This window comes from Lemur catta, chromosome 11 (assembly GCF_020740605.2).
Source record: "Lemur catta isolate mLemCat1 chromosome 11, mLemCat1.pri, whole genome shotgun sequence".
Lineage (NCBI taxonomy): Eukaryota > Metazoa > Chordata > Mammalia > Primates > Lemuridae > Lemur > Lemur catta.
This window is the reverse complement of record NC_059138.1, coordinates 15674683-15682529: the sequence shown is the minus strand read 5'-3', so window position 1 is coordinate 15682529 and position 7847 is coordinate 15674683.

Genomic DNA, 7847 nt, shown 5'->3' with positions numbered 1-7847 from the left:
CCCGAGGCCACATCAGAAGAACGAGGACAAGTGGTTTGAGGAGAAGAAAAGAGTTTATTAATTTGCTGGCAAATGAGGAGGTTGGCAGACTCCTGTCTCAAAGTACCAACATCCTGCCTCTGAGAAGAAGTACAGAGCTTTTAAAGGTTCTGATTAACCCCATAATCCCATCTCCTGCTAAAACAATCTCATGGCCTCCACCCGGACTCATCTCATCTTTGGCTAAGACAATCTTGTGACTTCTGCCCGGACAATTCCCTTGAGCCATCTCCTGTGGCACAAAGAACAAAGGACACTCCCCTGCCCCTCCTGACCACTCGCCTGAGGCAGGGATATAGGTTTTAGTTCTCAAAACTAAGGGGGTTTTGAAGAGACAGAAAACATTTTTACTCTTTTTCAGGCCATTTTCTCTGTTACATATTCCCCACTGTCAATTTTACCTTTCCATATCTATAGGAGGAGGGGTGACATAGTCATCAAGCTACTTCCTACTGAATTGGAGCGATGTTTTAGATGGAAGGTACCGATTATCAGGTGAAAAAGGGCATACGCAATAACTACAACTGTGAGGATTGACTAGATGAAATGGACTGTCACCTTGTACACAATGTCTAACACAGGGCTGGGTTAGAAAAGAAACCTCGGACCTCAGAGTGCAGAGCTATGAGTTGTACCCTGTAGGTGATCTGAGAGACTGGCTTCTGCAAATTCAGAAATCATGTACAGAAATACTTGCACCAAACGAGGTTTAGGATAACACACCCAGCAGTAAGACAAATCAACAGAAGAGGCAATAGCCCGGGGATATCCTCACTAAGGAGTTGTCTCTCTATCCTACAGACAGAACAAAAGGAAAGATTAGCAAAAATATCATCATTTTCATTTTTTCCTTTTTCTCAGATACTGTAGATCACCTAAAGGTGGGCCCATCCACTGAGGGCTACACCTCCTCACTTTGGTATGATGAACCCAGGGTTTTTACTCCTGACAATTTTAATGAAGTGTGAGTTGTTAGAGGTACTTCATAGGGTCCCTTCCACTTTTCTGTTTTTAACTGGGGCAAGGACCTGAAAAAAGCAAACTCATGTATAGTGGTTAGAACCTGAGCCACTCATTTGACACATTGCTTTACTCTATTTTCTTTCACTCATTATTATATTGTCATAGTTACCTTGGGGTGCAAAGAAGGGTCTCTTATAAACTATCTATTTAGGGACTTAACTTAAGCCTGCTTCTAAATGGCCACCCTTATCCAGAGGAGGGCAAGTGGCAACATCCTACCTCATTTTAGGTTTCTTGTATCAATTCCAGGATGTATATAATTTCTATTCCAGGTGTAGGGCTTTGCTTACTTGTTGGGTTACCTCTGCTATGAGGGAGGGTCCGTTATCTCTCTTGTGAAATGTCCAGGGCTCTGTGGAGTGTGATTCTGGGTCCTGTTGACAATGGGGTATCTGCTGACATCCTCACTGGAGGAGGAGGAGGTGCTGAGCCGTCTCTGCAGCTGTCTGTCCACGTGTCCATCACCAGCATGCCATCATCCACCTGCTCAGCCTCTTTCCCTGCACTAAACGATGTGCAGGCTTGCTGAGGCCTGAACGGCAGAGCGCAATGGCCGTCTCCTGTGTACTTCACCAGGCTCCGTACTCATCCAGCAGGTGCTTGGTGGCGCCATCCCCCCACCCCGAGGTGACCTTCTGCCGCTTCTGAAACAACCCCTAGTGCTCTGCTGCTCAACCAGGTCCACCTCCTGGGCCCACTGTGACGAGTTTCTCAGCCGCCACTTGTCTATGGCTGCCCCACTGCCACCTGGCCCTGCCCCCGCTGCCCCTTGCCTGACTCACGGATCACCAGGTGTGGCTGGCACCGGGGATCGGGGAGATGGCCCGGGGAAGGGGCCCCTCCAGATCGCTTCTGTCTGTGCAGCTAGTGCCAACTGAATTCCCACTGTCAATTTTGCCCAGGGCTCCTGTGGGGATATTTGGAGGCAGGGGGCTCTGGGCTCCCTCCTTCACCGTCTGAGTCCTGAACTTAAAGAAACTATTTTCTCTCCTGGAGGCTTCCTGCCACCCAGAGTCTTTTGCAGTTTGGGACAACGTTTCTTTCAAGGTCCTTCTTCTTTACAAAAAGTCAGTGTGGGGCGTTTTTTTCGCTCATTCCTTTTGACTGTCTCAAAGGACCCTTCAGCTGTTCTTGCACATTCAAGCCCCCCTATCTGATATTGCTGCAAATTGCCCACCCAAACTATGGGTTCCCTCTGGCCCAAATTGAGTTTGCTGCCAGGAGAGACCATTCTGAACCCCCGAGTCATAATTTACTGGGAGTGGGACTAAAGAGTTAGTTCATGCATTACCCTCTCTGGCCCCTCCAATGGTGCCAAAATGGCAGCAGCAGGCATTCCTCCCCCCTTGCTGTGCACTGCTTGGTGGCAGGCTGCGTGCACTGGTCCTCCCTCCTGCTGAGTCCACCCCCAGGCTGTGGCCCTGCCGGACGCCTCACTGGCTGTGGGGGTTCTGGTGGGGGGGCAAGAGGATCTCATTTATCAAAAATCATATAAACACAGATGATTTTATATACCATAAACAATGAGTTTTTCTGAAGCAGAGAGCTTGAGACTCAACATTTTAACTTTATAGTGGCAGGCCAACTATTTGAGCTCTGAATTTTAAAAGAACAAACAGCTCAGAATAAACCATGGGCCATCAACCACCACTTTTCCTCACACTCCAGACAAGTGTGAGGAAATCACAATAATCCTTAGACACAGGTACAGAAACTCATCAGACAAAAACTCACAAACGATCAAATACAAACAACTTAGGGAATTCCCAACACAAACAATGTAAAATGCCAAGGTCTATCAATCAGATGGGAATTTTCATTTAACAGCCACTTCTCCTCACCCTCCAGCATGTACACTGGATTACAGTAACACCATTGTCTTTACTGTAAGTTAACCATTCAGCCAACATTTTTTCCCAAGGGACTTTGCTTCCTTATGTTGCTACAAAACTCACAAATGACAAACAAACAATACAGAGAATTCTCAACACAAAATGCCAAGGCCAAATGAGAACCATCCAAATGAGAATCAAATTCTCCAACGAGAACCAACATCTCCCAAGCCCCCTGGTTCCCTGGGAACCACAAATGAGCTCCAAATCCAAATCAGCTTCCCTAGTTCCACTCAACCTCATGACTTCCACCCTCAAAAGGTGCCTCAAAACAAATGAAACCAACAGGAAGCTCTGAAAACCCCCCATATGGGTGGAATCAGAGTCTCGGCGTGCATGCTGGGAACTCACCAAACAAATGGCAGAGGCTGTCCAGACATTTCCAAATCCATTTCCTTCTCCTAAACTCAGTTCAGGTTGCGGGAAGCTGCATTTACCTTGAGGGGACAGAGATAGGAGTTCCCTGGAGCTAAAACAGGCTCTGGCAGCTGCTGGGGCCATCCCTTGCTCTCTCACCTCAGAAAAAAGATGTTCCTATCCAAGAAGACCCACCACTTTGACCCGGGGCTGCTCCCTGCCTCTTCCAGCAGTTGTGGGGTGCCATTCCACCGGGGTGCCGAAGGCCCACCCAGGAACCCAAATTCTGTTACCGAAAGTTCGGCACTTATCCCCGAGGCCGCATCAGAATAACGAGAGCAAGTGGTCTGAGGAGAAAGAACAAGAAGTTTATTAATTTGCGGCAAATTAATAAACTTCTTGTTCTTTCTCCTCAGACCACTTGCCCTCGTTATTCTGATGTGGCCTCGGGGATAAGTGCCGAACTTTCGGTAACGTAATCCCAGCACTTTGGGTGTCTGAGGAAGGAGGATTGCTTGAGGCCAGGAGTTCAAGGCCCACCTGGGCAACATAGTGAGTCCCTGTCTCTACCAAAAAAATTTTAAATTAGCTGGGCATGGTGCAATATACCCATAGTCCTAGCTACTTGGGTGGCTGAGGTGGGAGCATCGCTTCAGCCCAGGAGATCAAGGCTGCAGTGAGTTATGATGATGCCACTGTACCCCAGCCTGGGTGACAGTAAGATCCAGTTTCAAACAAACAGATGAACAAACAAACAAAAACCATGTGCAGTATACACCATGCCTTCAAGTCTGGGCAAAACTTATTGGAGAGTGTTAACTGAATTCAGGTGCACAGTGGGTTATAATAGCATAATCCCTGTGGAAATACATTGTGGACATTTATTATAACCTATTCTCAAAATACAATTCATATACAGTTAACGGTAGGCTAATTTTTCCTCCTCTGCAATTTCTAGAATTGTTCTAATTCAGCTAAGCCTAGAAAATAACCCACATCCACCTGACTTGCAACTCCTCCCAAAACTGCCATAAAATTTGCCTTTAACATTCTACTTAAAACTTAACAATTAAAATAATCCCCTGTGAGATTACCTCTTGGAAAACAAACTATTGACTGTAAATAAAGAGGTTTACTGGAAAAGATGACAAACCACTTCAAAGTAAACAAAACATGGCAGGTGCCATTCAAACCAAGGGATACACAATATGGCAGCTAGTGCTTGTTGGCCAATAGCAAATGATAGTGTTCCCTCCACCTTATTGGCAGATAAACTGTGCCTGAGTTTACAAAATCATCTGGGCTAAGATGGAAGATGCAACCGACATATCTAATTTTATTTCTTCCTAAAAGTCCACTAAAATTAGAGTAAGAGAGAAAAAAAACCCCAGGAAGAACAACAAACAACAGCAACAAAATGTTAGAAAGTAGATGGTTGAGTAGACTGACTTAGCTGATTTGAGAAAGTCCAACCTCAAGCTAACAGTGGGGAAAGCTGAGATCCAATCCAATTTACATCACAAAATCCTCAAGGGCACAGAAACTGACAGTACCAGCTGCCCCTAAAACCAGACATACAGTGTGTGGGGTGGGCTAAAATAAAGATTACTAGGAAAGCTGTCTTAAGAAGTTAGCTCCCTAGATTCATCCCCCAACTCCACAGCATAGTGCAACTATGCTTCTCACAAATGGACAGATATTTGGAGACAATCTCTGGAGTGGAAAGCAGTGAAAACAGTGGGATTAAGTAATACACATAGTATAAAGCACACAGAGACCACCAACACAGTTCTGAAATCCTGGCAGTCAGACCCTTGCCCTCTAGGCCAGCCATTTTAACACTCTTCTCTCAGGAAGAGACAAAGCCTAAAGACACTGGCAACAGGGGTTCTCCAGTAGAGAGACCACCCAGATTTTCCAGTAGGGGAGTTCAAAGTGGGTAAGCCCTACTCATGTTTTCAAAACTCCCAATCAATTTTTCAGTCTTACTCATGAGCAGATAACCAAGGATTACCAAACATCTAAGAAGTCTCTAATATGGAAGATAGAAATTGAGCAAATAATTAAGTTTATTTAAGCAGATAAAATCAACTTGGAGAAACAGAGACAACACAAGAACTATAAATAATAAAGTTGAGAGAAAACTTCCCAGAAAGAGCAAAAAATTAGAGATGAAAAATTGGAGAAAAGGTAAGAATAGCAGGAAAAAAGTCCATAAAGTCCAATATTTGAATAATAGGACTTTTAGAAAGGGAGACAGAGAAAGTTAAGTGCAAGAAATCCATCATAATAAGTCAAGAAAATTTCCCAGAACTGAAGGACATGAGTTGCCAGATTTAAAAAGTCTACTACGTATGTCCACTGTGTCCAGCACAATGAATTTTTAAAATAGACCCCCACCACGGAACATTGTTGTGAAATTTCAAAACACAGCAGATAAACTTGCTTTTCTCCAGAGAGGGGGAAAAGTAGATTACATATAATGGATAAGAGTGGCTTTGGACTTTTCAACAGTAATGCTGAAAGGAAGATAATGGAGTAATGCCTTCAAAATTCTGAAGGAAAAAAATACCTACAACTTAGAATCATGTATCCACTAATCAACTGAGACAAAGTATTATTCTCAAACATGCAAATTACTAAAATATGTCTCTTCCATATACCTTTCCTCCAAAAATTACTGGAAAAATGAGATTAAAAAAAAGACTGGGGTATGGGATATAAGAATATAGCAAAAAGAAGATCCAAGAAAAGGGAGAGAAGAGATAACGGAAATACTAGAATGACCTCTGTGTATCAGATCTGAGTATTGTGATCTAAGACAGACATATTGAGAGCTGACAAAACCAAAATTCCCACTGGTATTACACCAACAGACCAACTAAGTCAGTCTGATCCAGGCTCTTGTTTGTACTTATCTGATTTTGACCAAGCCTAATGAAGTTTCTGTCCTTTCCTCTGCCATGCCCTGGTAAATAATCAGCTGACACTCATTTTAAACCCCACCCCTCACTCCAAGTGTGCTATCATCTACTCCAGAGGACTAGGGGGAGGGCAAGGCATGGTTTGACACAGGGAACAGAGGGTAGACTGCTCCTTCAGAGCATATTTCTGCCAGGCATCCAGGACTGGGCTCACACGGCCACAGACCTACCTCAACTGCTAGGTCCTGTTTTCCAGTGCTCGCTCATGACCTTGCCCACTGTCTTTCCCAGAAGGGGCTTCTATGAATTATCCAAGAAGTTAAAGCCAGACTATGAACCAGAGACTGTTCAGTTTATCTTCTCCTAAAAGCCTTTGTGACAATATTGCCCTTTTCTTACACAGCTAGGCTTTGATTTTATTACTCAGCTTTTTAAAACTAAACAATAGAGTATTCAGGGATACATACACAGCTGGCAAAACTCTAAAGAAAGATTAACACAGAAATCAAGATAATGGCTAGTTGTGGATGATGAGGAAAGCAAATTAAGTATAACTGGACAGCAGCATATAGAGGGCTTTTAAAGTAGTGCAGGTTCTATTTTTAACCTTGGTGGTAGGCACACAGGTCATTATTATTTTTATTCTTTAATAATTTTTTTATAAAGTCTTTTGTATGTATGCTTCATTAAGCATACACACAATTACAGCACAGCCTTGCAAGGTAGAATTTCCCTTTTTTTACAGAAAAAGCACCATTTTTTATTGACATACCCATCTAAGAATTTCCCCACCCTCACCCTCCTTAAAAAAAAAAAAAGAGCCTTTTTTTTTTCTGGAGACAGAGTCTTGTTCTTTTGCCCTGGCTAGAGTGCCGTGGCATCATCTAGCTCACAGCAACCTCTATCTCCTGGGCATAAGCAATCCTCCTTCCTCAGCCTCCCGAGTCGCTGGGACTATAGGCATGCGCCACCATGCCCAGAAAAAAAAGCCTTGATTACAATTTATTGCTACCTGAATATTATTTGTGTGCTGTTCCATCACTCTGGAGTACAATGTGAAGGTTCAGGAGACCAAAGTAAAGTTAAGGCCGAAAGAAAACCTGTATTTTCTAGTCCTCTCCTTTCTTATCACAGTAACATTTTGGTTAGTTTTACAAAACAATTTACTAGACACCTGGTCAACATCTATTTGTGGTGACATTTATTTGAGAATATCCTGTTTAAGTTTCTCAAAAAGTCTGTTAAAAATTGCTTCTGAAACAAATTGAAGTACAAAGTAAAAGGTTAAGGATGAGAAAATCAATCTGAAAGCACAGAATATACAATTGAGATCTACATATTTCAGCCTACAAAGAATCCCTTAATGGACATAGCCAAAAATATGCGACCTCCAGATTTGAACCTCTGAATGCCATCCAAGGAAAGACATAAACAGGTAATTCCTATCCTCTACCCTCTTTTGGTCAGGGGTGTGTTTATCTCTCCATCATTAGGTACTCCCTGATATGACTGGTTATAAAGGATGCATCTGTGGGTCTACATCAGTGTTCCCCAATCTCTTTCCCACCATGGCACCCTGTACAAGGTAGTGCTACTTGTGGGGCATATTGGC